This window comes from Eleginops maclovinus, chromosome 2 (genome assembly GCF_036324505.1).
Source record: "Eleginops maclovinus isolate JMC-PN-2008 ecotype Puerto Natales chromosome 2, JC_Emac_rtc_rv5, whole genome shotgun sequence".
Classification (NCBI taxonomy): domain Eukaryota; kingdom Metazoa; phylum Chordata; class Actinopteri; order Perciformes; family Eleginopidae; genus Eleginops; species Eleginops maclovinus.
Genome location: NC_086350.1, coordinates 6,328,386 through 6,356,356, shown reverse-complemented (window position 1 = coordinate 6,356,356; position 27,971 = coordinate 6,328,386). Strand labels below are relative to the sequence as shown.

The 27,971-nt window shown below is 40.2% G+C and overlaps 1 protein-coding gene across 2 annotated transcripts in view; it reads right to left on the bottom strand.

Annotated features, from left to right (window-relative positions):
- Positions 1-27,971, bottom strand: part of peak1 (pseudopodium-enriched atypical kinase 1) — a 100,310-nt gene that overhangs the window by 59,978 nt on the left and 12,361 nt on the right. For both annotated transcript variants that reach the window (XM_063909886.1, XM_063909895.1), the window contains exon 2: positions 18,566-18,664. The gene's annotated coding sequence lies outside the window, so the exon portion shown is untranslated. The remainder of the gene's footprint in view (positions 1-18,565; positions 18,665-27,971) is intronic.

Genomic DNA, 27,971 nt, shown 5'->3' with positions numbered 1-27,971 from the left:
GTAAATGAATTTCCTCTGGCGAAAACTAAAGTTCTTTCCAGATTTTTGTATTAAAACTTTGAGGCGTATCTGACTAGGGAGAATCCCGTAACCATGTCAAATTCATGGAACATTCAAAGTGAATCCTAACATGTATTTTTATAGGGGTAATTTAAAAATGACCATGATATGCAGTCTAACATAATGACCGGGGGAAAATGGAAGCAGAGGCAGTGTATCCTGAGGAAATGTTCTTCCTGTACCAGTATCTGTAACGAGCCGTACTGTATCTCTGCACACCATCAGAGTCAGCGACTGCACGGTCACATGAGCGTACACGCTGTTACAGTACTGTCGCTTTAAAGCACCCTGGCTTTGTATGCTTCAAAAAAACAGTTGGAATTGGACAATGTGCTGCTTGACAAGTGTATGTGGATGCTTTAGGACATCTAATATATGTGATATAGGGAGATGGAGCATGGGCTCTAGATTCTTGGGTCTTGCAATCAGGCTAAAAGGTTGTTGAATTGCAAAAGCACCTTCTAGTGCCTATGTACCTTACATGAGCATATAAAACAAGATGCAGTTCACTGAGTGGATGACTTCTTATTTAAAAACCAAGAGGGAATGATGGAATGCATTCCTTGATTTGAGAGGATAGTGCTTGAGTGACACATGGACAGGCTTTGATTCAATGAAAGACTTCCACGACAGTGAAGGGTTAGAGAGGTGAGCTTGAACAGTCCTCAAGGATATTGCAAAACAGCCTGAAGACGGCCTTTGCGTTATTATATTATATTATACTCAAAGTCTTTTTCAAGTGAGTTGCAGATCCCCTCAAATAATTACTGTGCCTGAAAACAAACCCTGACTTCATTGGGAATTTATGGAAGCACTGGTCAAAATCAGGAAACTCTGAACTAACAATACACGTCATTATGGAAGTATACCATGACATGTTATTGTTAAGGTTTGTTGTTTTCATTTAACACATCTGTGAAATAATCCTCAGGTTGCCAGAAAATAAACGTAGACTTTGTTTATCTTTGTTTGAAAGAAATTACTAAAGTCTCAAATGCAAACAAAAGTAAATGGGGCTGCATCTTTTAGAGTTGACTGTACAGAAATAATAAAAAGGAGAAGCCCAAACAGCCCCTGGAAAGTTTGAAATTGCATATAATATTACATAATTTAAAAAGGTAATTAAAGCCCTAAAGCAACCACCATGCTTTCACTTCTCAAGAGCATGGCGATGATTTATTAAAAAGTGAATATTTCAGTATTTAATAGAAATAATACCACAATTGCAGAGTCCCTCCATGTTTAAGGGCAAGGTCCAGAATTAGAGAGCAACATCGAGGGACCAGCCTTGATGCATCTCACTCTGCCACTGGAAGACATCATGTCATAAAATATTCAGGAGAGAGGGATAGCCTGACTGGCGTAGAGAACATAAAGTGGGGAGAGGGAGGACATGTTGCTATATCAATCTGTGACCATAAAATACTGAGTCATAGTTTAAGAATGGCTCAAAAACTGGTTATATAAAAGGGCATGGTTTAGTATAAGAAAAGGGGGGCCAGGGCACTCCAAATGTTCCAGTGGAAGTCCAAAAAGATGAAGTGGGAAGAAGGAGGGTTTAAAAGGTTCAAATTCATTATTGATAATTTTGCCCTGCATGGAGTTTTAGCTCAAGTTAAACAATTTAGTCTAAACTGCCAACACCTGCCTGAATGGGTTATTTTCTTGCTACATTACACCCGACCCATGATTCATGAAAAGGGGGCCTGTAGATATTCTAATCCTGCTGATAAACAGAACAAGAAGGAACCAAAAACATAACCCCTTTGGCAAAGGGAATAAATTGAAGGAAACAAGGAAGGCAGCAGTGATTTTAATGATGACTTGTTTCTGAGCATGTCACTAAGGTTAATATGTATTCCGCTGGTTTGTCTGTCATCTTCATTATCCGTAGGAATATAAAGGAAGATTGGGAACAGAAGAGAGGGGGGTTATGGTGTCAAGCAACCAATTGTTAACAACAGTTGTAGGAGATATCTAAGCAAAAGTTACCTTAGGAAACACTGTGCTTTACACAGTGTTTTCCATGACTCATCTGGCCACAGGAACATTGCTAATTAGCTTAAATTAGACACCTGCAGCTCCTTATGTCAGACTCATCACACCTGCAGCTCGTTATGTCAGACTCATCACACCTGCAGCTCGTTATGTCAGACTCATCACACCTGCAGCTCGTTACGTCAGACTCATCACACCTGCAGCTCGTTACGTCAGACTCATCACACCTGCAGCTCGTTACGTCAGACTCATCACACCTGCAGCTCGTTACGTCAGACTCATCACACCTGCAGCTCGTTACGTCAGACTCATCACACCTGCAGCTCGTTACGTCAGACTCATCACACCCGCAGCTCGTTACGTCAGACTCATCACACCCGCAGCTCGTTACGTCAGACTCATCACACCCGCAGCTCGTTACGTCAGACTCATCACACCTGCAGCTTGTTACGTCAGACTCATCACACCTGCAGCTTGTTACGTCAGACTCATCACACCTGCAGCTTGTTACGTCAGACTCATCACACCTGCAGCTCGTTACGTCAGACTCATCACACCTGCAGCTCGTTACGTCCGACTCATCACACTTGCAGCTCGTTACGTCAGACTCATCACACCTGCAGCTCGTTACGTCAGACTCATCACACCTGCAGCTCGTTACGTCAGACTCATCACACCTGCAGCTCGTTACGTCAGACTCATCACACCTGCAGCTCGTTACGTCAGACTCATCACACCTGCAGCTCGTTACGTCAGACTCATCACACCTGCAGCTTGTTACGTCAGACTCATCACACCTGCAGCTCATTACGTCAGACTCATCACACCTGCAGCTCGTTACGTCAGACTCATCACACCTGCAGCTCGTTACGTCAGACTCATCACACCTGCAGCTCGTTACGTCAGACTCATCACACCTGCAGCTTGTTATGTCAGACTCATCACACCTGCAGCTCGTTACGTCAGACTCATCACACCTGTAGCTTGTCGACAGAAGTGACAACCTCAGATGAGCCTCATAATGGCTATAATCATATTTTCATTTCAGTGGGAGGTAAATCTGTTATATATTTGGCGCCTTGGCTTTCATCATCAGGAATTCAATACTGAAAATACCACTAGAGGCAGGTGCAGAAGGTCAGTGGTTTTCTAAAGCAAACTAAAAAGCATCTTCCTGCAAGCATACAGTTACTTGTAACTTTTTTAATAACAAAACTCAATGGAGCTGCCTGGGACACCTTGACAGAGTGATGCTTCTTTTTTTTTCAACTCATTTGATTGTAATTCGCTTTCTAATATATTGCAAGATCAAAAATGTGAGTGTGAGGTTAAGTCTGTTTATTATTCGAGTCGGAAGACATTTTGTAAAGGTAGGACATTGTATGGTGATATTGAGCTAACTTTAACCCCTAAAATGTGCAACATCCTTCTAGTATATTGTTAAATAGTTGTGCAGCTTGACAATATTCTTAAAAGGAACAACATGATTAAACACGAGGAAAGTGCAAAAATAAATCTATGTACGCTTCCATCGACATACTTAAATGTCTGTATTTGCACAGAGATGAGATTTAAATTACACCTTTGACAATAAAGCCTTGAATTGATTGAAAGAACATGGCCTCCTTTAGTTGGAGCATTTAACAACAATCCTTTAACTGATCAGTGTTTGTAATGAATTCTACACAGAGCACTGCTATCAGCCCTGTGCTGTGATCATCAGTCGTTGCTCCAGTTGTGATTCCTGCACACAGATCCACATTAGTCCGGTAATCTTGCAAGGGCGGATTTAACAGAGCATGATCCTGTCAACTTGTCCAATAACCTGTCAGCGTTTTATCAGCTACAGACCGGTAAATCTTGATAAGCCATACATCACAACTGCATTTCTTTGCACATTATTACATTATATACTGAAGGTTCATTTATGTGCACACGTTTCATTAGAGCTCCAATCTCTCCTCTCCTATTCTGTCAATCCAGTTTTTCAGTGAGGATCTTTGGACAACAGAACATGTAAAAAAAACTGGTCTTTTTGTTTAATATTTATTGTAATAATTGAATCCATATTAGCCATGAGCCTATCCTGTTGATGTATTTTTATGGAACTTTTTAATAAAACATGATACAGGAAAACCTCATATTCAGCTATAATTTGATAGCACAATGACAATCATGTGCAAAGAGATGCAGTTGGTTAAAAATATGGAAAGATCTGTTTTTTATCTGAGTGATAGAGTTCATAAAACCACAGTTATACATTATTTTCTCCACATAATCTACTTTTTTTTTCTTGCTTTCACATACAAACAGCCTATACTGAAGTACTTTTAAGCACAAAAATACCCAAAACAACAGACTATAAAAATATAATATCAACACTTTCGCCTCATTTTAATCCTCTGTATGCATCTCACTTTCTTTATTATCAAAATAGAACAACAGCCATCATCTTTTCACTTCCCCAGAATTTCTCGTTTGTGCACATTAGTCGAACTCTCTGTTCCTCTGTAAACATTTCTAAAGAAGTCTCAGCCATTGCATTCACTGGAGTTGAATACTGTCTCTGGATCAACTGCCATGACGGGGGAGCATTTTGGAGAGAAATTAACACCCAGAGCAAAAACAATGGTTGCCATCAACAACAGTTGGGAGATGTGAGGAGAGGAAGAGGGGGGATGACAGAAAAGATAGAAGAGGGCCATGATTGATAGGACAGAATAATGCTCTCTTCGTGTTTGCTTTCTCTCCGGGCTGATTGCAGCAGGTCTCTGAGGGCCTGTATTAGACTAAATATGTGATAAGAAGCTGTGAAGGACCCTCTGAGAAACAGAGAGACACCAGAGGGAGAGGAAGAGTAGGGATGTAAAGAGATTGGGAGAATACAAAAAATGGCAAAAGTGGGGAAGAGGAGATTCTCCCCCTCTCCACAACATACTGCTAGATGTAGGATATCCAAAGAGGGGGAAAAGGGAACCTCATACAAAGTAGTTTGGTGCATCAATTTAAAACTAGACAAAAAGTGTAGGATCCAATCAGTTGTACAGGGATCATTTGGTGCTTTCCATCACACTTAATTGGTATAAGAGGAAACAAGTAGAAGCATACCTTATGAGCATTAGCAATAGCATTAACAATGAGACATCCTCTGCAAACTCAGGCTGTTGTCGCCAACATCTCTTACTTGCCATTTTTTAAAATTGATTAAATTCTCTCTGTTGGACTCAAGGATGGCTTTCAGTGAGTCTCAATTATTTCAGTAGACGGTGTTACAAAACGACATTTGCTGCGTGTCTGGAAATACTAGACAGACGTGACAAGGTGGTAGAAGGGATATGCCGGCAGGGGGAGAAAACGTTGGAAAAGTATTGTTTTCCTGGAGAGTGCTGTGAAAGAGGACAGTGACATGAAGAATCTTCAACATGCCGCCACAAATTCATAGAGAACAATTAGTACAGTAGTTTTGACACATCCCATATGCCTGCAGGGTCTAAATGTTTCATGAAGGTGCCATATTTCTCTTTCAAAAAAGTGAATTTTAACAAAAAGTGACGAGTTTGCAGCTGAATAAATACATTTTTGAGTTATCGCAGAGAGGTGGGTCTGCCCACAGTCAAAGAGTAATTGATATCCCATGAGTGCGAGCGGGAAAGAAGGTGATGAGACAAAAATGGTGAGACTGCATTTCAAAGTCATTATGTAACTTTGTGAATGCTTATTGAAAAGCAGAATACTCGGACCCTCATGATGAGTACTATAGATGTGATGACTGAGTCATGGCAGAGCCCAGCAAGACATCAGAATCCATCAGCGGCGCTCCCGATGCATAGAAATGAAGTCATTAGAACAGTGAAGGCGACCCCTGCTGCGCTCGCTCTCTTCTATTTATAGGAAGTCAAAATAGCCCTTTGAAGTGTAATTTGGAATATTCACTGCTTACCAAATAATGAGGGAAGTCACTGCTAGCTACGCTGTGGATCACCACGAAAGCCGGATTTGATTTGAACAGCACTGTGCATGAAATTCAAAAGGGCAGAAAGGAAAATGAAATGAGTTTTGGGATTATAGGACTGGATTAAGACAAGTGTGCAAGGAAGAAGTTGCTGACGGATACTTTTACATATTAATCTCAAAGTGATTATTTTGGTTTATTTTGGAAACATTTGAAAAGAGACATAGTACACAGTGATCCAATACCTCTGTTTAAAGCTAAGGTTTGGGTAATTATCCTGACAAGCATTTGTGGCACTGGATTTTTTGAAGGACCTTCAGAAATTGGAAAGTCTAAAGATTGCTTTTGTGTTCACAGTTTCAGTTTGGGATTTTTCTAAAGAAATTAGACATTTAAAACCAAAATCTGTGAGACTAAGGGTGAAGTGTTTTGTGAACACTTCGTACTATATTACGGATTTTCGAAAACACACCAATGATATTGGCTAACCAACACACACTGTACTGCTTCAGAAAACAAAACAAAAAACACAGCGCCACACACCACTCTTTAATCCTTTACTCCAGAACACACATACATTGAACCAGGGATTTTGCTCAGAAAATTACCCATTGATATCATTATTGTTGTACAGGAAGGAGCTTTGAGGTTAATACATTTAATCAAAACCTGACACTGAGGATTACCATAGTTTATACTGCTCGTGGAAACCATAAACATTACAAACTGTTACAGAAACTTCAGGCACAGTGTGAAACATGTTGTTGGGAAACTTCTGAAAGCCTTTGCAGATATGCTTGGTTGCTTTGCTCTGGCCTGAAGCGGTATAACTCTGATGCTTCGCAAATCTATGCTAGTCTACAGAGAAATATTTCAACTCTACCAACCTTGCATTCCATCAACAGCTGAGCTTGTGAGAGACATGCAGCAACAGGACGCCACAACATAGCCAGAACCTCGGATCAGGCCATGAAAGCTTTAAGAGCCGGATCTCGTTGCAAGCCGACAGGTTTGGGGGATTCGGAAAAATGCACCCCTGTGAATTTTACCCTTTGAAATCTCATGATGAGCTTAAACCACTGGAGCTTGTCATGTGACATATAAACAACATCATATGGTTTGAAATAGGGGGAAGCACTGAATAGGTTGCCAGTGTTGCCATTCAGGCATTTCCCACTACATTAAGCAACTATTGGAGCTAGTGCTGAAATGTTTAGTGTTGTTGACACAATAACCCTGACAAAATCCAGGAAAAAGAAGGCAGAATAATGTGTTTACTAAGTGTTTTTAGCAAGCCATATTTCATGTTATTTCATTCTACAGTGATGTTGTGTAAAAGTAGAGGAAGAGGAGGCAAAATAAAACGAATGATCCTTGAACAGATTTAACTTCCATTATCAGAAGCGCAATATCCAAGCAGCCGATAGCAATGTTTCTGCATTGAGGGGACAAGATGAAAAAGATCATAGTGATATGTGGACTGCCATTTTTAGAAGGTATCTGGAATTTAAGCAGACTTTCAGAGCTGGTAAATAAAAGGAAAAGGTATATTCAATGCTCTTTCACTGGCCCTTACAGTAACTCAAACTGGAGATATCTCTGTTTCTGATCATTAAAGTATTCCAATTTGATTTGAATTGTCATTTTATTATATTCTTTTTTATCCCTGATGTATGCTCTTAATGATATGTTGAATTTGGTCCACATTGGTATAATGGATATCTAGTGCAAAATAGGGAAGAAACATTGTTCATTTAGTTGAGTAAATGGGGAGATAAGATCACGCTCTCCAAGGTACACAGGACAGGAATGTCTTCTAAGAATTATATTTAATGTAATATAATTCAACATTGGGATTGGATGATTTAAATTAACTTGAACAATTGTGTTGTAATTTAACAAAAGACCATATGGTTCTGCCAAGCTGCTGTTTATAATGTAACAATTCTTCTTGTTGAAATAACTTTTTTATTATTCAGTGCAGATAAACTTTGTCCTATGTGCAGTCTTCTGAGCGCAGAAACACAATTCCTGTGGTGGATACTTCATACTTCATCTGAGATTCATCCAAAGTTTCTTTTTCACCTTGATGAGATATTGAAAGGGAAATTATATTTCTGGTCATTTTTTTGTTTTCTTAACCCTGTCCCACTTTTCTCTCCTAAAATAGTTTCCACTTTTTCCCGATCCCCTGCCAAGCTCTCTAAAATTCAATTTTGCCATTTGGCTTGTGAAGACAGATCTGGCTCTGTGGGCTTTCTGGCAAGAGGTAACACACAATGTTTCCAAAGAAAAGGAACAGACTATCAATCCAGGGCAGAAAGTTTTTACCTAGAGACAATGGAAAGAAAGAATGATAATCTCAGCTTTTATGAGATGCAACATAGGAGTTTACATTTTCACTGATCAGTCCTCTCTCCTCCAGAGAGAGAAGCTTTGGATTCCACTTTCTCTCAAGGTTCCGCGGGGAGATGTAATTATGTGCTGCAGCATCTGTCATTGTTTGTAGTCACATACTGACACAAGTTAAAAATACATTTCATATTCACTTAAATACTTTGGTCTGCCTCCGGCTATTTGCTTAAACATGTCAAGAAGACAGACTTCTGCAATTAGTGGCCTTAAATAAAAGGCTTTAATTTTCAACTGCCTGAATTTAGACTTGCTTTTTGTCTAAGTTTTCATCTCAAAGCAAGTGATCACTAGCTACATTTCACATTATGGGAAGTAAAGATGTTTTAAATGGTATGCTGACTGCATGATGAGGTATGTAAGATATATTTGGCAGCAGAAACTGCTCTTTAAAAATGACTAAAGAACATATTCTTACACCCAGAGATTGAAATGTCCTTGATTTGGTCCTCACAATGGATGGTGCACTCGGGGTAACAATTTTGTCTTAATCGTCCCTCATTCTTTCTTAGATTGTTAACATCTTGATGACATTACCAGTTCAGGACCCCATCTGGTTTGTAGAGAACACTGTGTTTTTGTATTATAAAAATCAGTCATGTTATTATTGCCTAAACTAAACAGCATTATGGAAATAAGATTTATGATGAGAGTTGCCTGATGTTATGTTCGTTTGGGAGGGCTCTCAGTCAATCTAATCTGGTAATGTGTTCAACTAGATCCCTGTACTGCATCTCTAATTTAGTGAAATTCTCAGATAATTCATTGCCATTCATTAAATGAATATTGAACGGTGCCCCAAAGTTTATTCAGTAGTGTTAATGCCTTCAGAAATTGGGAGTTAAAATCCAATTTAACACTTGTAAGACTCCATAACTAGATTAGATGTGATAAATGAATCACTTAAATGCCAATATTGAAATGGTTTACTACTCATGCATGTCGTCTAAATTCAAGCCATGTTGAATTGTTGGTCAAGATTACATTGTTGTATCCAGAATACAGTTTACTCACTGATTGCTGCAATTCCCTGGTATGTTTGAGTTTGCAAAAAAGCTCAGTTACACCACAAAAAACAAAACCTAAAAAGAAAATAGTCTAGTTCAAGTTCTACAATTCCAAAAAGGGACTTTGCAGTATAAATTGTAGATCTCAGAACCTTAATGGAGACTCTCCATACAAACTTTTATGGGGTTGTTATATTGTCTAATTCAACAAAATGGAAAAAAGATGACCGCACTGACATCCCCTTGGGGGTTGACTGACCCTCTCAGGTGATCCATTACCACACATTGCCTTCTCCACCAAAATATCACATTCCCAGGCCCATTGCTTGCATACAGATTGCACATTATTCTGAATGAAATGAGCCAAATTGGAGCGAAAATGATCAATAACGGAGCAGGAAAGCGTGGTGAGGGCCAAGAAGTGGACTCTCATAGATCGCGGGAACAAAATGAGCTGTACGCCGCAGATGAACGATTAGCTCAAAGGCTCAATTTTCATACTCATCAATAATGCATGTAGTATGGATGCTTTTCTTTGCTGCTAACTGACCAAGTGGCTTGCATTATTTGTCATGGAGGAAATATGTTGGTGTCGGAAGTGAAAGGTCAGAATTTAGAGAGTCCCCTAAAGTGCAGCCCGAATATTTCTGACCCCAAAAATGCATTCAATTCTGTTGGTGTAATGAAGCCATTTGGCAATGCATTAATGTTGAGCTGAATGTATAAAATAATGAGGTATACTGTATATATCACATCTAATATTTATCTCTAGCAGATTCCTTCTGCTAGACGCCAAATATTAGACTGGCTCTTTAACATGTAATACGTATATGAAGGGAAAATCCTAAAAAGTTATTGAGTACAATTATACCTCACTTAAAAATACACAGAATTTAAAGCTGTTTGTGACAGTGAAAGCAAGTAGTTAGGTTGAAGTACGCATTAAAAAAAAGAAGAAATGAAAAGAAAAATATTTTCCTTCAACATTAAAGTGTTTTCAATCCGTTCAGGAGAATACAACCAGCATTTATGCTTTATGCAACGTGTAAAGAATGAATGATGTTAAGTCCTGACAGATGTCAGAGGTCTGGTACAGAGGAAAGTATTCACCCCACCCTTCAACTTACAGAGAGCTGGCATGTAAACACAGCTGAAAAAACATGCAACAGAGGGTGGGATGAACAGAGTCTGGCCGGGTGGAGAGGAGTCCCAACAAGGCAAGATTACATACAGAGCAGCAGAACCCAGGCCTCCTCTCATAACATCCACCCAGATAACAATGGTCAGCAGTCACTTTGATTAAAACCAGTTTTTCATACGCTTAGGCTTAATAAAATTGCAGAGGACATACTTACTTCAAACTACCGAGCCCCAAAAAAATCCCTGCAAGTTATTCTGGGAAGCAATGTCGTTTACATGATATCATGCAATTATTTTTACATGGCCCTTGGCCCCTAAAATCCTCTATCCGGTGAAACGAGATTACATACTTCCAGTATTTGCATTAAATAGGAATGCTCCTGGGTTGTCAATAAACCAGGCGCAGAGCAATATGTGTGTAGGTTCTAGTTTCAGCTCTAATGTGATTCTAATGGCAGCTAAATCCCTTCCAAATTGACAGGATGATAAATCCCTTGCAAGCAATGCTGTACCACTTCCGTGTTTTGCACATCAACTCCAATACGGAGTAACATCAATCATTTGTTTTTGTGTGTGTGCTCCGCTGTATGCACACAAATCCTGTGGTAAAAATAAGACTCTGCCTGTCTGTCTGCTCATCAACTATAAAGAATAACTGAGAGAAATACTTTTGAAAAGTTTACAATGCAGGCTGGGAACAGCAACACTTTTACACTCGTTTCAAAAGACCTTTTTGGAAATCTTTCTTAACTTTGTCCAAGGCATTTAAAGTATGAGTCTCAAGAACTCCAAAATGTAAAGTTTGAATTGAACTGACCATGTTTTGACGAGAGCCATATCAAATATTTTTTTTAATAATTGCCAACAAGCTTGAGTCTTTATTTGGCAGTTTTGAAATGTTTTTAAAACTGTTTAAATCGCAAACAGAAAAGCAAGTGAAGTAGAACACAGCCTACAAAAGATAGTTCTAAATATAGGAAAACATGTATGCCACATGTACCAAATAATCTCTTGTCAGTCAAACAATCTGCTTGTAAAACTGTAAAAATGAACTTTATGTTTTAGAGACTTTCAGACAAAGCTTTGACAGAAATTAATCACGGACTCAGTGCCTTTGATGGAAAAGCCAGAGGCATTACTCATTTGGAAAACCACAATTCTTCTTTTAGAACTTTTCCATTTTAACTTTAATATCAACTCCATAGCATGACATCTAATTTATCATTCCATCTTCAAAGCCCAAAGCATGTAGGGGGGGGGGGACGGGACTGAACAGCTGTAACTTCAGCCTGTTTGAAGAGCCACGAAGGACAAGGTTGACCAAACACTGAAACAATAGGTGGTCGGATTAAAGAGCTTGGCACAGATCAAGTTGAAAGTCTTTGGGAATAATATAGGTCAATAAATATGAAACATAGATTACATGACACCGTGTGAAGAAACTAGGTCTATTTTCAAAAGTTAGGGACCCCCCCCCCTCTCGACCAATGTGCTGATTGGCATACAGCATTAAACAGAATCGAGCACATGATAGATTCGCATTCACTATGAGGAATAAATCAAGTTTAACTGCGATTTGAGTGATGATCAAGTTTTTCATTAAATCATCTATAAATCTTACTTGACATCGGCATCTAGTGGTGAAAGGAAGTTGCCCTTCCCCAGTGAATTCATTTTCCACCAACCCACAAAATGTACTATTCCCTTTCAAGAGTTGTGTTCGGGCAAAAGCTTGAAATGTACCATTTCCAAAACCCCCGTCTGTAGCTGAAATTCAGACTTCTCTGGTTTGCTATCGTTAAAGTGATTAATTGTCATTTTTCTTCAGTTCATTTTGAAATGATTAACATTAGTCTGCACTGTAGACAGATATATAATGTGACAATGGTAACATGAATACTAAAGGGCTTCCTTATGCACATGGAAAAATAACTAAACCATTCCATTACATCTCAGGGTAATTATTGAGTGTATGCCACCACGACAAATATCCCTGTCTGAAGCGTAAACAGTCAAATATGCAAAATTGTAATATGCCAATTTACCATCGCATGCTTTAGCTATGAATGTTGATGATTTTGTTCCCACTCGGGCCAATGATGAAAGATTTACGGTGACTGTACCGAGCCGCCTAATTACTCGGGACATTTTACACAACTGATTCCAGCCTCTAATCCCACATGATAGGAACATTGCCACTGCTTTATGGGGTAAGAGGCATGTGGGAAAGCAGCTTAAATGATGTGGTTGTGGTTGCATTGCCATACATGTGTGATGATTAGGTGGCATGTTGGAGGAGCCATTGGTGTAGAGCTCAGTGTTCGCCATGTATCAGAAAAAAACAAGATCAAGAGTGTACAGTCGTGGATAAGCAGGTATTTGCAGACAAACCAAAGTATTGGACTAACATGATATTACCACAAGAAGAAAAGGAAATCAAATGTATTCCCAATAGATGTTTCAATGAAGCATAAAAGAGTAAAGCAACGTGGTAATAAAGTTATATCAGGTGGCCAAAAAAGTCAGTAGGATACATCCTCTGGGGAACATGAGATTCCAACAAAATGTTTGTCCGTAAAGTCATTCAGTTAGCAATGCTAAAAAATAAGCTTATTGTACAAATAGTGTTAAATATCACTGTGAGACCACACTGAGGCTTGCTTTTGATTTATGATGAACGATAAACTGTACCAAATGTGTATTTAGAGACCAGACTGTAACTAAGAAGATATTTAAAGGAAAACATACTTTCTCTAAATAGTCTTAAAAAAGCAAAGTCAAGCTCGCTGCATAATAAATATCGACATTCCTCATTGATGAATGGGAGGGTGGTGGCATGCGTGGGAAAGCATGTCCATATCTTGGCAGCTTTGACTAAGGACTGGGGAAAGCCATGAGGAGGGATGACCTCTTCTCATGCAATGGCACATTCCTGCCATAACTAAGTCGAAACAGACCTGGGATAACTATAGCAAGCAGCGTGGAGGGGACGGGGGTCACAGCTTGGGGAAATTTAGGGGAGACCGCCACCCACACCTCTTTAACCATTTTGAAAAGGCTACCTAAATCCACCAAGACTCCCATTCAAGCTGTAAGGTTAAGGGGGGGAAGCTGACATCATTTTACAGGTTGACCTTTGATCCATGTGCTGGTCATGGAAAGAGGAATCAGGTAGATAAGGATATTCAAGCTATACTGGTGTTCTGCCTAATTATTTCAAGTTTAAATCTATTTTTCAAACCAGATTTGACTCGTGAATTACTAACTTGTCAAACAAATACATGTCACTGTTATAATTGTATTAAAAACCTGAATAAAAAAAAGATTAACAAGATGTGTCAGTTCAATACGCCCTGTGTTGGTCACTCCGAGGTTCCCCCTGACTGATGCTCAGAGAGACGGAGCAGACAGCTGACCCATAGATCATTGGATATTGATGTTTCAGATTTCTATGACTCCCTTGGTTAAAATTCACTTTTGCTCTGATGGGAACTCTGACAGCTGCTGGTTTCCACAGCCCACTTAGTGGGGCCTTCAGGGAAAGTCAGGGATTGAGAGAAAGTAAGAGTGTGATGGGAATACCCACTCATTTATTGATCTGCACTGACCTTGGCTGCATTGACATAATGGGCTCCAAGGACCAAGCGCTATCCAAGGTCTATTTTATTCCACTACATTTCCTGAGAGTTAGATACTTTCTGCAGCTTAATTGATTCAAGCCTTACCAATGAAGTCCTAATGGGAAAACTCAACATTGTTTACTCCTGGAGCAAGACAGCAAGGACACTTTTAGTCAACATTGTTGAAGTTGTAGCTCTGAGAGGAAAAAAGCACAGGGCACATCCTAATCCATTTATCAAGGACAATAACAGCAGGGAAATGCAGCAATCAATAAGCAGAGTAAGCTAAAGAGCTTCCATGAGTCAACAGTGTGTAATCTTGATGGATCGATACATATACACTGCTAGTCGATACACACAGACTTCCAGAGTGGTCCCGAACTCCACAGGGACAAAACCGCTGCACTTGGCCTATGAAAGCCACAGGCATTTACACAGAACATAAACACTCTGGTAAAACTAGGAGTGAACAAATGTAACTTTATTTGAAGCAAAATCTGAAATTCTACCACTCAGATCAGCTGATACTGGAAAGATCGTCATGTCTTTCAAAACAGAGCAGATAAGCCATCTTTCATTGCAAATGTAAAGAGTTAAGTGACGGAGGGTTTAAGGAAATATGCAAGAAGAAAATCAAAGAAATTGCACCTTCAAATACATTTTGGTCAGAGCAGTGGGACTAGATGTACTGCCAATGAATGTGTTATACCATTTCTAAAACTTTAATTTGGTATTCTGTTTGAGCTCTTCATTTTGCTTCATCGTAAGCAGCTCAACATTAGGCTGATTCAGATGTTTAAGTATCTAAACCTTATCCAGACAGCTATCTATAGTAGCCTGGCTGTCACCTGTTCACCTATGAGACATACTTTGCAATAAAAGACATATAGTAAATAAAGAAGGCTTTCAAAGACTAATCATTTGACTTAGCGTGCTACTCCTGTACTCTAACTTCTATAACTTGTGTTCAGATACTAGTTCACCATAATGATAGAAGGGCTGAGGTTACAGCGAAGTGTTTCCATTGCATTTGTTCTAACAATCATAATCAAGGGTTTCGGCGCGTTGACGGGCCTTGACTTGAGCAGTTGTTTGTTGTGTGTTCGGCTGGATTTTATTGAATTAGCTCTTACAAAGAACGCTGTTAGAAATAAAAGGAAAGAAGATTCTGAAGCAGCAAGAATGAAATGAAAATCATTAAGGGGAAATTGTAGCACAGCTTGTTGAGAATTCTGCGATTTGGTAGAATTCCCATAAGTCATTTAAATTGAGTATGCAAATAAAGATACTATATTCAATGTATCAGCCTCTGAATTCAATACTGGTTCAATATGATTCAGTCATATGCAACCTGTGCTCATTTTCTTTACAGTAGAATAGTGATGTTGCCAGCATTGATTTGCATTGCCCGGGGGGGGTGAAGATGCTTGTGGTACTTTCCAAGCACTGAGAGGTTTGCCCAGAAGCATACAGAGACTTTTATTTTCTTTAAACAAAATCATTAAATCCTCTTATAAATGAATCCTTTGTTTCTTCCTGTGTAACCTCTAATAAAGAGCGTCAATAAATACAGCACAGAGCTTTCGCAACGGCTCCGACTTTACCGCTGCTGTCATCATATATTCATGGATAATTATAACCCCAGACACCGCTATCCTTAGACTCTCTAATGAAGTTCCCCAGAGGAAATCAGGAAGAGATGCGGAAGCCACATTCTTCCATCCTCTTGAACACACTGAAGTTAATGACCTCGCTATCAGTGAATCTGCATTTAGGGGGTAATTACGTCAAAAAACAAACCCACTCAAATCATCTCCCACTAAAAAATCCCCCTGATCCTCCGAGAGACAGGATGGCACAGGGTCCATCAGCTGGAGCCTGTGAACACAGAGCGATGTGTGGCGGCTGGCCCGGACTCAGAGAGATTCAAGCCCAATTAAGCTCACGCAATTACAAAATCCATCCAAATACAATTGTGGGATTTTGCTTTGGAACTAATTGGGACCATAAGAGAACTCTCAGTGCACATGACATGCCACAAACGTTGGATCACACACACCCAATACCCATCATTTTTACATTAACTGTTGAACTACTGTAGCTAGGGTATTGATTGTTTAGTTACGCATCACCTACAAGATCCTCCTGCTCACCTACAAATCTCTCCATGGACTCTCACCACAATACCTTTACAGATCTCCTCCACCCTTACACTCAGTCACGTTCCCTGCGGTCCTCTGACAAGGACCTGTTGGCCACTCCCCGCACCAGATTGCGAACTTTTGGGGACAGGGCCTTCTCTGCCAATGCTCCCACACTCTGGAACAGTCTACCACTCCACGTCCGCTCTGCCCAATCCCTGCCCATGTTCAAAAAGCACCTCAAAACATTTCTCTGCACTAAGTCCTTTGATCCCTAACCCCCACTCCCCTTTTCTCCTCCCTATTTGTAAAGCGACCTTGGGTACCATGAAAGGCTCTATATAAGGTTATTATTATTATTAGTTTTAAATATTAAGTGAAGAAAAAATGTATCGAATGGCACAAAAGGCTGGATCCTAATGGAGTACAGCAATTATGAACCTTCTGACGCAGACTAAAAGTAAATATCTTTACATTTTTATACATTGCGGATTAAAACACAGTAGTAGAAAAGCAAATAGACTTTTATAGAATTTTAAATCTAAAATGTTACCACAATGCTTCCCAAAAAACAAACCTACATTAATATATATGCACAAACACACAGCTCCAGAAAGAATTAAGAGACTAAATGTTTCTCAAATCTTTATCTGTACATGTATGGCAGCCATTCCAGTGTCTGTTGAATTCCACTTAGAGAAAAATTGTCAGTAGTTTATAGAATACAATGAAAAAAACTTCAAAGACATGTCTATAAATAATAACACAACAGAAAATGATAGTGCTGAAGTGGTCTCTTATTTTTTTCCGCTGCTGCATGTTAAGGCTTTTGCAAATGCTTCCTTCTTTTGAACCAGAAAGTAAGAACAATTCAAACGACATCTTCCACTGAAACTGTCTTTCTTGTAGCAACATGAGCACGGTATCTTTGCAAGACAGAACAACAGGCAAAACAAAGCCGAAATGTCAGCGAGGAGGAGGAGGAGTAAAATATGTATCGTGGATGTGAAATAGAACAGCAACGACAGTCATGTTGGCTTCAGATGCAGAGGGACTTACTGAGACTAAATATCAGACGACATCGCAGCCTCACTCATCAAAGCACCAGTTAATAATAACTTACCAAAACAGAACAAAAACAAAACATGGCTAGAAATAGCTGCTGAGCTTTGTAGGTGACGTGAAGCGAACATTTTGAAATACCACGGTCATGAAGTCAGAAGTGATGAAATCATTTCCCGGCAACAGAAACATGAGGGCACTAAAAATATGTTTTTCCCGTAACGATTGAATCATCTGAACTTCGCTCGAATGAAACTTCAACACCTCAAGTAGTCAGTAACATAAAAATATAATATTTAATACTCTCAAAATAACATATTAACATTGTAGTAATAGTAATAGGAATGTGTAAGTAAAAAACAGATGTTTTTGACCTCTTCTTTAGCCACGGACCATAACAACCAACACTATGCATGCTAGGCTCTCAGTATGAGCCGAGATGGGGAGACTTTACTGACTTAACAAATGTCTTCTGGATATACTTACTATAATAAACCCACAAGCGCCAAGTTAACAGGGTGAGGGCGAGCAGTTTGACACATTTCCCAGCTTTGTAATTGCTCCTCTGTGCCAAAGTGTGACAATGCTAACAGGCAGCCACAAAGTCAAAGAACTAACAAACATCAGCCCAGGCAGTGAGGACAGAAACTAAACACACAATATGCCCATGAAGTCTTCCGAGCAAGGATGACTAACGCTGTGTAGGCTGTGACTATTTCAAATATTATGACAAGTCAAAGCTATCAGAAGGAATAACACATCAAACCTGGGATAGTGAGGTTGAGGTCCATTTATTTGTCTTGCTGTTGTCTTGATGTTGGATGTGGTTGGATGCTTTCACTACAGTTTATTTGTATAACCACATTTCCCTAATGTCTTTTCAGGCTACCATCAGCAACAGTTCCCCAACCAGCCAAAGCTCATAAAGAAGAAGAAAGGGAAAACTCCCTTGGCACATACAATGGTCTAAAGCTGACATGTTTGAGGTGTGGTAGCTTAAAGATAACATGTAAGTGCTCAGTTTAATACAACTTCAAAATCAAATCTGACACAGCTGTTGACAAAAACAATATTTTACTGACGGTATAGATTTAGGCGGCAAGTTAGATGCGTTTCATTTGCAGACCTATTGAAGAAGAGATAATAACCGATACCAAAAGTGACTGTGCTTACCTCAGCTCCTTGTTGTCATGGGTGTTTTCGGTCTGAGAGCTCCAGAACTTGCTGATTCAGACGCCGCCACAGGGTATCTTGGGGATGCAGCCAATTTTCCTGTAAGACAAGTGAGGCAAGAGGTGAGAGGGCAGATGTCAGCTTAATGTAACCCACCATCGAGTGCTAATGGTACGCTCCTACTCCTGAGAGGTCACATACATGCAGGCTAATTAAAAATAATGGATGTACTTTAAGAAATGACACAATCTGACATACATTTGTTTGTCCAAAATTAAATCAAGGGAAGCTCAGAACATTAAGAATCCAACCATGTACAAACTGTCCAACATTAACACTGATTACCACCTGAGGGAATATTTTGCTATCAAATGAAATACCACGTTGCATAATTGTATGAAACTGAGACCGCTGATGAAATTGAAATAGGTGTCATCATTTTTCATGGCTGAGAATTGGCTCGAGATTTGCAGATTCATGCCACAAGAAAGAAGGACATCAGACACATGTAAGAAACAATCTTTATTATACTTTGTTAACATGAAATGTGCAGCTTTTCTTTACCCATTGTTTCAACAATTGCTGTAAAAGCCTCTCTAGCCTGCTATACAACTACTCTATACTAAATATATTGACAGCATCTCTGCTTTTTTTCAGTCTTTTTCTCTTCTCTAAGATATGACATGCAGAGTACAACAAACAAAAACATTTACCCGGCGCTAAATTGATGCAGCTCAGCAGATAAACATCTGCCACTTTCATTGTAGAAGGTCATCTTTTCGGCCATGTTACATTTTAAGAGCCTAATTATCTCAAATAAAATCTTTAAAAAAGGACCCGTTGGAACCCTGCCCTCTACAAGTACCATCGGAGAATGAGCCTCAAAATACCCCTCCCTCCTAATGTTGCACAATATTCATTCACCCAGTCAAAAAGCCACGGTGCATTCAGAGTCAGAGTCTGTCTCTGATCAACTGTTACGTCCCAATTCTCATTAAAAGCCATGAGTCATCAGAAATTAGACATGAACCACTCCCCTGCCCTAAATTCATCGCTACAGGCCTGGCATTCTGGCATCACCCTCTGTATACTGTAGTCTGTGAAGGCCAGCTATATAAGGTACTGTTATTGTGGAGCCCAGCGAGCGGCTCTGAACTATTACAGCCAAGAGTCTGGAGGGGGGGGGAGTCTGTTTACACGAAGAGCCTTTTTATTTTTTATTTTTAAGAGGGTCCACTTGCTAAACATGACTCAGGTTTTAATGTATAATCCAACACTAATATTGGCTGCCAGTGGGCAGAGGATGGGGGGGGGACAGAATGTTAGTGTGAACACATGCAGGTGTGAGGGTTGGGCACGAGGCCATGGTTGGGTTAGTACACATTTCAAACCAACTTTCCATCCTATTTTTGTACCTATGAGTATTGATACAAGAGATTTGGAACTAATGCCATGTTGAAAATGTTAGTTCATAATAAAAGTAGTCAGTTTTTTTCCTTTAACTACAGACACAAAATAACGCAAAACAATCTCATTCACAGAATAAACCCTCAATGCTCCCAGTTCTGCCCTAGATGTAAAAGGGATGTAGGCACACTAATAGATATGTTCTGGGCTTGTCCCTGTCTGAACTCGTTTTGGTCCTCCTTACTTAACGTGCTTACTGCCATGACAGGTATAACCAAGAGTAACCTTTCTGGGCGACACCATGATGAAAACCACTAATTACAAGCTCTGATTTATTAGAATTGCCCTTATTACAGCAAACAAATGCATAGCCATGCAATGGAGGGATGAACACCCACCTACTGTTAAAAGATGGAGTATGAACTATCAGTGTGTTTACCAAAGGAAAAGATTATGGGGAAACCTGACATTTTTGGTAAGATTTGGGGTAGGTTTCTTACAAATCTTGAGACAGAATCCACAATTTAACCCTTCTTTTATGCATAGTTTTGGATAGAGACACATTCTGTGATGAGAGTCTTATGACCATGTTTTCTCTTTTGTTTTTCTGGTACGATTGGTTTATATATTCCTTTTTACCCCACCTTTACCTAAATGGACACACAAGGAATGTTATCTGCTTCTTCATGCATCTGTATTTATTATTTTGGTTTTATATATTTTTCATCATGTATTCTCAATAATGTGTCCCCAGTTGTATAAGTGTATAAACCTTCTCCTAATAACTTATTATTCTTTAAATTAGTGCACTTTAAGAGGAAGGTAGAAGTCAGAGTATTTTGATACTTGCACACGTACTCAGCCCTGTGGTTGTTATGTTGTAATTCAAAATGTAAAAATCAATAAAGAAATACAGAAAACAGGAGTTTAAGAATCAGATAAATCCCCATGAAAGTATTACTTAAGAAACAAAATACCCCACATCTCACAGGTCAAGAAGAAGGAAGAAAAGTGTATTATGTAAAATCAGACCAATCCTCCCTTGGGCTTGCCATTGCTTTACAGTTTTTAGCCGGGGCCACTTCCTTCCTCTGGCTCTAATGTATTTCTACGCAGGCAGACAGCTAAACAGCAACATATGTCCCTTTATGGCAGTGAAGCGATGGTAATCAGTGCTGATATGGAGCTGAGCACACAGAGCTAGTAGCTACTGCTACTGTGATGCGAACAGTTTTATTGCATCCCAACAGCACTACTGCAATTTGCACCCACTCCTTGAGCAGCGCCTACATTACAATGCCTCCACAGGCTCTCTGGATTCACAGGCTGCTGCTATGATGCCATGATGGACAACTTTCAAGCCTGGGAAATGATCACTCTGTGACAAAAATCGAATTCGACCCGTCAGGAGTGGAGAGTATCATATTTGAAAGGTCGAGCCATGGTACTTGGGCAACTTGCACATGCATCGGGCCTTTGATCTTCAACTCCACTGAGGCTTAAAGATCCCTATGGGAAGAAAACATGCCAAGCTCAACAGAACCCGAATCAAAGACTGCATGATATGAGCCCTCGAACCACATATGACATTGTTGTTCTTGGCTGGGTTCTAAAGCAAGAGAACGTTTCAGAGATATCGACATGCTAGCCTATTACCATCCGGTTCAGGCAAGAGTGACCATGGCAAAGAAATATCCTTTAAAAAGATTTTTCAAAGAGGTATATGAGGGAATTGCTCTTGGGAATTGTAGAACTGGAAGGCAATTGCTTTAATTCTTCCCTTGACAAACATTGATATTGGGCCAAGGCTCTCTGTTGGTGACCCAGTTTTTCTTTATTGTTTTGGCCAACAACACAATGTTTTGAAATAATCAGAATATTTTCAGACTTAAACAACACCAACAGACAGTAACAGTGTGCTCAGAAACATTCAGAAAATAGTCTGGGTTTTTTATGAACTGCACAGATGTTTCCTTCTCTTGGCGATGTGGCTAGATTGGTTGTGTTTGCAGACTATGTGGGCTGGGAGGCCACAGGATGGGCAGAGGTCTGTTTGCAACGGTCCATGGAGCGTGTCTTCAAGCCAGGACCTTGTTCCCAAGACAGCAACCACTAAGACTTCTCCATGACCTTTCCAAGAGCTGGGAAGCTTTTTGCATTCCAGATTAAATGGAAAGACTGAGATTTTATGTTGCTGCAAAAGAACAATTTGTGTCTTCATTGATCTAAAAAGCTTTTAACCAGAAACCAGCTTCAGGGTGTGTGAATCTAACTGGATCAACATTGGAAAAAATATGGATACAAAAAGAAAAAAGACTCTGTTGAAACATAGCCCAACATAAGCCTGCCATTCTGTCTCCATGGTAAAAGGATTATGTCATGAGTCAAGCATTTTGGAGGAAAAATGGAGTCTGGGTTTGCAGTGACAAGGGACTGATAGGATATAATGTTTGTGAATGAATGAGCATGCAAAACGACGAGACAAATGACTGGAGGAGAGCTACCCTGTAGTACATTAGCCATGATGTCATTTATTGAAGACATAAAGCATCCGTACTGATCCAGCGCAGAGGGCTTGCATCACATTGAAATGCCATCAGACTCTAAATTGAAACATGAGTCAATAGGAGGACAGGAAGGGTCATGTTCCTGCATAAAACTCCCTAACAAGACCCTCTTTTGTCCAACTTCTCAATGTATGTTCTTCATTTGTTTTTTCTTCTTTCAATGGAAGTTGTGTGACTGTTTCTTCTCTAAACTCCCTAATTTCTTCTTCTGCTTTCTCCATTCGGTCGACCCGCTGTTCATCTCCCAGGCAGGCAGCTGGCTCTACATCAGACACAAGCGAGGACAAAAGGGGAAACTCCAGATTGTCGTGCTGAGGGCAGCCACCCGTAGCAATGCTCAGTGGGATTTCATTTGTTTATAGTTGGCACAAATTACCGTAAACTCACAAAACTCTTAAAGCTCCAGTTGGTGCAAAGAAAACACAGGACTGGTTTATACAGAAAGACACCAACTGGCCATTAAAAACTCTCTCCACTCGCAGCAGGCCGGAGTGATGTAAACTCAATGGGCAGGCTTAAAGACATCCCTGAGGATCAAGGTCACACTCCCTGAGGAAAGCTGACACAGGGGGCACAGTGCTTCAGTTTGATTGGAGCCCTGAGGGGTGATGAAGTCAGCGTTTTGAGTATGTTTGTATGGAATTGAATTCACACTACAGGCTGTTGTAAAGCTAATCATGAAGATAATCTCCTTCTTCAAAGCTCCGTGTCTCACTTCGACATCTCTGTAAATCCCTAGTGGCAGCGTTTTCTCAACGAAGTGCTGACATGAGCGTTAAAACTGATATTTTGCAGGCATCCCTTGCGCAGGATGACTTAATGAAATGAGAGGCCTGTGAAAGAGCAATGACAGTGATTTTGAAGCAGTAATTGAATTCACAAACACCAGAACCGTTGGAACTACTCTTACAAACATCACATCACTCCAATGGGGAGTATCCTATGAAGTAATGAAAGAGAATGCATCACCTGACACTTCCAATGAAACAGGGATACTGCTGTCCGTTTTTGTAGATCTCAGGATTTGTAAAGATTTGGGTTATCATTTTGATCAGGATATCATAGAATTTCCAGTTAACTTCACAAAATAAACACCAATACGGTTGTACACAAGTACAGTAGCTGTATTAGCAAAATGCATTTATCCACATTTCTACAACATCTTGTCAACTGTGGGTTTTTAACTTATATTCCCTACAAAGCTTTGACTGACAATCACTCACAGGTGGAGGGCGTATGAGCATTGTTGATAGCAAAGACATGAGAAAAAAAAAGCACACTGAATCTCCATGAATGCTAAAAACCTGTATATGAACTGTGGCTTGTTGGTTGTTGAGTACAATCCAGCTGCAGTCTTTTTCTAAATGTGAAGAGCAATGAGAAGCTGATTTCAAACAGCCCACTGCTTTGCGATTAAACATTAAAAGCTGTTTCATTTTCTGTTGCACTGGTTGTAAATCCCTGTATTATACAAGGCCAACTACCTGCCAATTTTATCTATGAATGACTGCCAATCAGTAGTTCCGGTAACATTCATATGAATTGACCTCATGTTTGCTCTCGTCATAATTATTACATGTCCTTTGCCGCCTTATAAAGCAACTGTGACAGACCTGTTTAATTAAAGCCCTTCATGAAGAAAGCAGCCTGATTAATATGCATGTCCTACTTTCTGTCATGCGTCCATACCGAGCCTAACGCTTATACAGTGAAAGTAAATGAGCATCTCTTGCTCAACCGGCTGAGATGTAATGAGGGACTCATGAGTGTGTGTGCAATAGAGAGAGCTTTAATTAAAGTGGATTGCTGGTGCATGTAGGGTGAATATGTATGTGTGAGTAAGAGAACAAGCAAGAAAGAGAGAGAGAGAGAGAGATCGAAATAATTGGCAATGTCCTTGTAGGGCATACATCTAAATAAGATATATTTTTAGGAATATTTAGCCAACGGAGTATTAAACAAAGCAATTTGATGTCCAATAAAAGGGGCTTTAAAACATCTGGATTTAAAAACGAACCTGTTGATAAGGGTTAGTTGTGTTCAGCCGGATAATCTCCACATGTTTACCCTACGTTTATCATTTTCGAATCATCTAATCAGCAGAAGCAAAATGCTAATGTTATGCTATAACTACAGAGGAGTACAGCAGGGTCGCACAACTTCAACGTCACGCCAACATAAGATCGTTTCCACTGACTTAATACACCAAAAAGACAGATTCAAAATTGTACAAATTGAAGGGTTTATTTTAAGACTTTGCAAGAGCGCAGGTACATGCTTACAAGCAGAACAGGGGCAAACAAACTTAGCGGGAGTGTTTACGTGTTCGGAGTAATGACGTACATCTTCCTCGACAACTTCTGTAGTCCTATTCAGCCACTTGTTAACAACCATCGTTTTTCAGAGACGTAAACTCGGTGGGGGGAGGGGGTCACTGCTGATGTATTTAATGTCGTAGCACAAAATGTGATCCGCCTCTTAAATTTGTATCAACCACAGACCTTATTTCGAGCTATTTTCCAAAATCCTACGGAGAAATCCCATTGACTCTGAGACGAGGGAACCGGAAGTGGCAAAATGCTAACTCACTTCCGGGTTTAAGGACTCGTTCCTGCACCACTTTATACATTGTCCAACAACAACACATAGAATGAGCCGAGTACAGGAGCTTGTTGGGCTGGTGTGTTGCTCACTAGCCTGATCCTCATTGGCCAGTGTGAGCACAGCCACTGTTCCTGTCAGTCAACAGTCCTCTGGATCATTGCACTTGTAATTCCTCCTCCTCCTCTTCCTCCACCCATGGCCCAGATCTACTGGCTGAATGCCAGTATCTGGGCAGGACACCCACCTGCTACCACAATGACACACTCACGCACAGCAAAGTTCCACAAGCAAGCAGTCAGTTCAATCCCGAAATCCACAAACCCAAAGAACAAAAGTACTTCCGTTCCTTATATCCTCACCATGCGCTCCTTCACACCATTCCCAGACGGACGCCGCTCATTCTCCACAAACGACCGGCCCGCCTGATATAGCTGTGGCTTTGGCCCGGCGTATGTGAGGGTCTGGAGGAATGGGTGTGTTTGTTTTTGTGCCATTTCGCTCTTCATGTTATCCAGATCATGTCACGCACCAAACTACCATCGCTCACACAACCGCGGGGGGGAATAATTGTTACAGCAATTCGGCACGCATCGATATTGCTAATGAGATCACAGCATGGATGTGGTGTGTGTGTGTGTGTGTGTGTGTGTGTGTGTGTGTGTGTGTGTGTGTGTGTGTGTGTGTGTGTGTGTGTGTGAGACAGCGACAGCAGTTTGACAGGTAATTTGAGATGTGCCCTCACTCAGCTGGTGGAAATGGAGTGACTCAGGCAAATTTAATTTGAGCAGCACCAACAGGATTATTTGCGGAAAAGAGTCCTGCTGTGTCAGGCAAGGTCGGGCAGCGGAGGATTGTTTACAAATGATGAGGCGGTAAATGCTGGGATGCTTTTTTAACCAATGTTGCATTATGTCTTATCTACCTTGGAAACCAAAGTGACAGATACGGTCAGGATTGTTTCAATGTTTGACAGTGAATTGGCTTTTTTTCAGTTTTTATGTTAATAATTAACCATATAACCGGTAATCAAATATTAGTATTCTGATCAATTTGTGCATTTCTGCTGATGAAAGATCCATTTACCTGTTTTGGGCATCAGCTTCTTATGCACAGCACAGCCCCCCCCGGCACGCAGGGCACTTATCTTGTCGGTTAACGTTTAATGATTGGTTAACATCGGCTATCTGTCAGAAAAAAACCTCTAAATCAGCATCCCTTATCAATACTAAACACTTTGTGGCCAAAGCCAACCTGCACTATCGAGCATGGCGCTAATTTAAAAATCAGATTCACTCACTCATGTATGAGTGGGCACTAATTCAATATTAGATTTCCTGCTAGAATTACATTTAGTTGCCAGGTTACGAGGGCAAATCTAGCTAAACCTACACATGGATGTTTGTATTTACTCCAACATATTTCCAATAGAGTTGACAATAAAGGAAAACATGTAGGAAGTTGGCTTATTATTCATAGCTCTTTAACATAACCACTACACTTTAAAGGTCCCCTATAACGCAAAACGCAATTTTTGATGTCTTTTATACATCAATATGTGTCCCCGGTGTGTAAGGAGACTCACAAAGTGTCAGCAAATACATTCCTCTCTCTTTTCCTCCTTACCCACATCTCTAAAAATGGGGGTACAAACGAGCTCATCCAAACTTGCTTCGGTTATGACGTCATATCGGAAATGTGGGCTGGCTTTATGTTGAACTCCTGGCAACGTCCCGCCCACATGACACCTCCCAACCTATCGTCCCCCATATACAGTCGCGAGCTGAATCCCCTCGAGCAGCACCTCTGTGTGTCTGTGTATTCAGCAAGATGTCTGCAGGAGGGACTTAGAGTTGTTGTAAACATAATACATATAATGTCAATGAATTGTGTATGTGGTTTGGAACATAATATGGGGTTTATTCACGGCAGCATTTAGCCGAGTTCTCTGTTAGAAATGTCTCTCTTCAAAGAGAGATCATGACGCTCCAAAGGGGCGTGGCCTGCTTCAGCTCAGCTCAAATTTAAAGCGACAGTCCCAGAATCAGCACTTTAGGAACAGGGCTGAAATAGAGGGGTATGACACATGCTACAATGGGTGATCTGTTTGGTATTTTGAGCAAAACACTTCACAGACATGTTTTGTATAAATATTGCCCTACAATATATTGTTGAAATCTAGCATGATAGGAGATCTTTAATATCCCCCTTTCAGTAAAAAGACGACACACATCTTCCCGGGAGAAAAAGAATGTAAACACTGTGAGGATTGAATTAAAGCATGACACGGCCTGATCAGGTGGTTGAGGTTGTGCAATCCCCAAGTAGAATATCTGCCGCGGACAGCTGCTAAACCCTCGTGCTTAATCCCGCTTTACTGTGCAGCCTAATGCAACACCTCTCATAATGATACTGATAACTGTGTATCCTGCTCTGGGTTTCTGTGAATTGAAACTCTGTCCATTGAAAGCAAGGGTTGGCCTAGGGGAATTGGGTTCATGTCATTATGTTGGCCGCATGGTTTTATGGTGTGACACGGTAATATAAAAGTGATTAGATAGTAGCTGCAGTATTTTTGTCATCTACAGTCCAAGAAAGCACAATGTGCCCAAATCAGCCAAAGCCCAGGGATCGGGGTATTAGTGGTCCCTGTTTATCACTGAATCAGGACAAGGTTAGAAAGGGCCATAAAAATACAAGAGTCTTACTCGATAAGCAGCAAAGCGATTCTAAATTTCACATTCAGGAGAAATAGGAGTCATGTTGACCTAGTTTAGCATTCTGAACAGACGAGGAATGTTTTTTATACATTTGCAGTGTCAGGAAGAGCC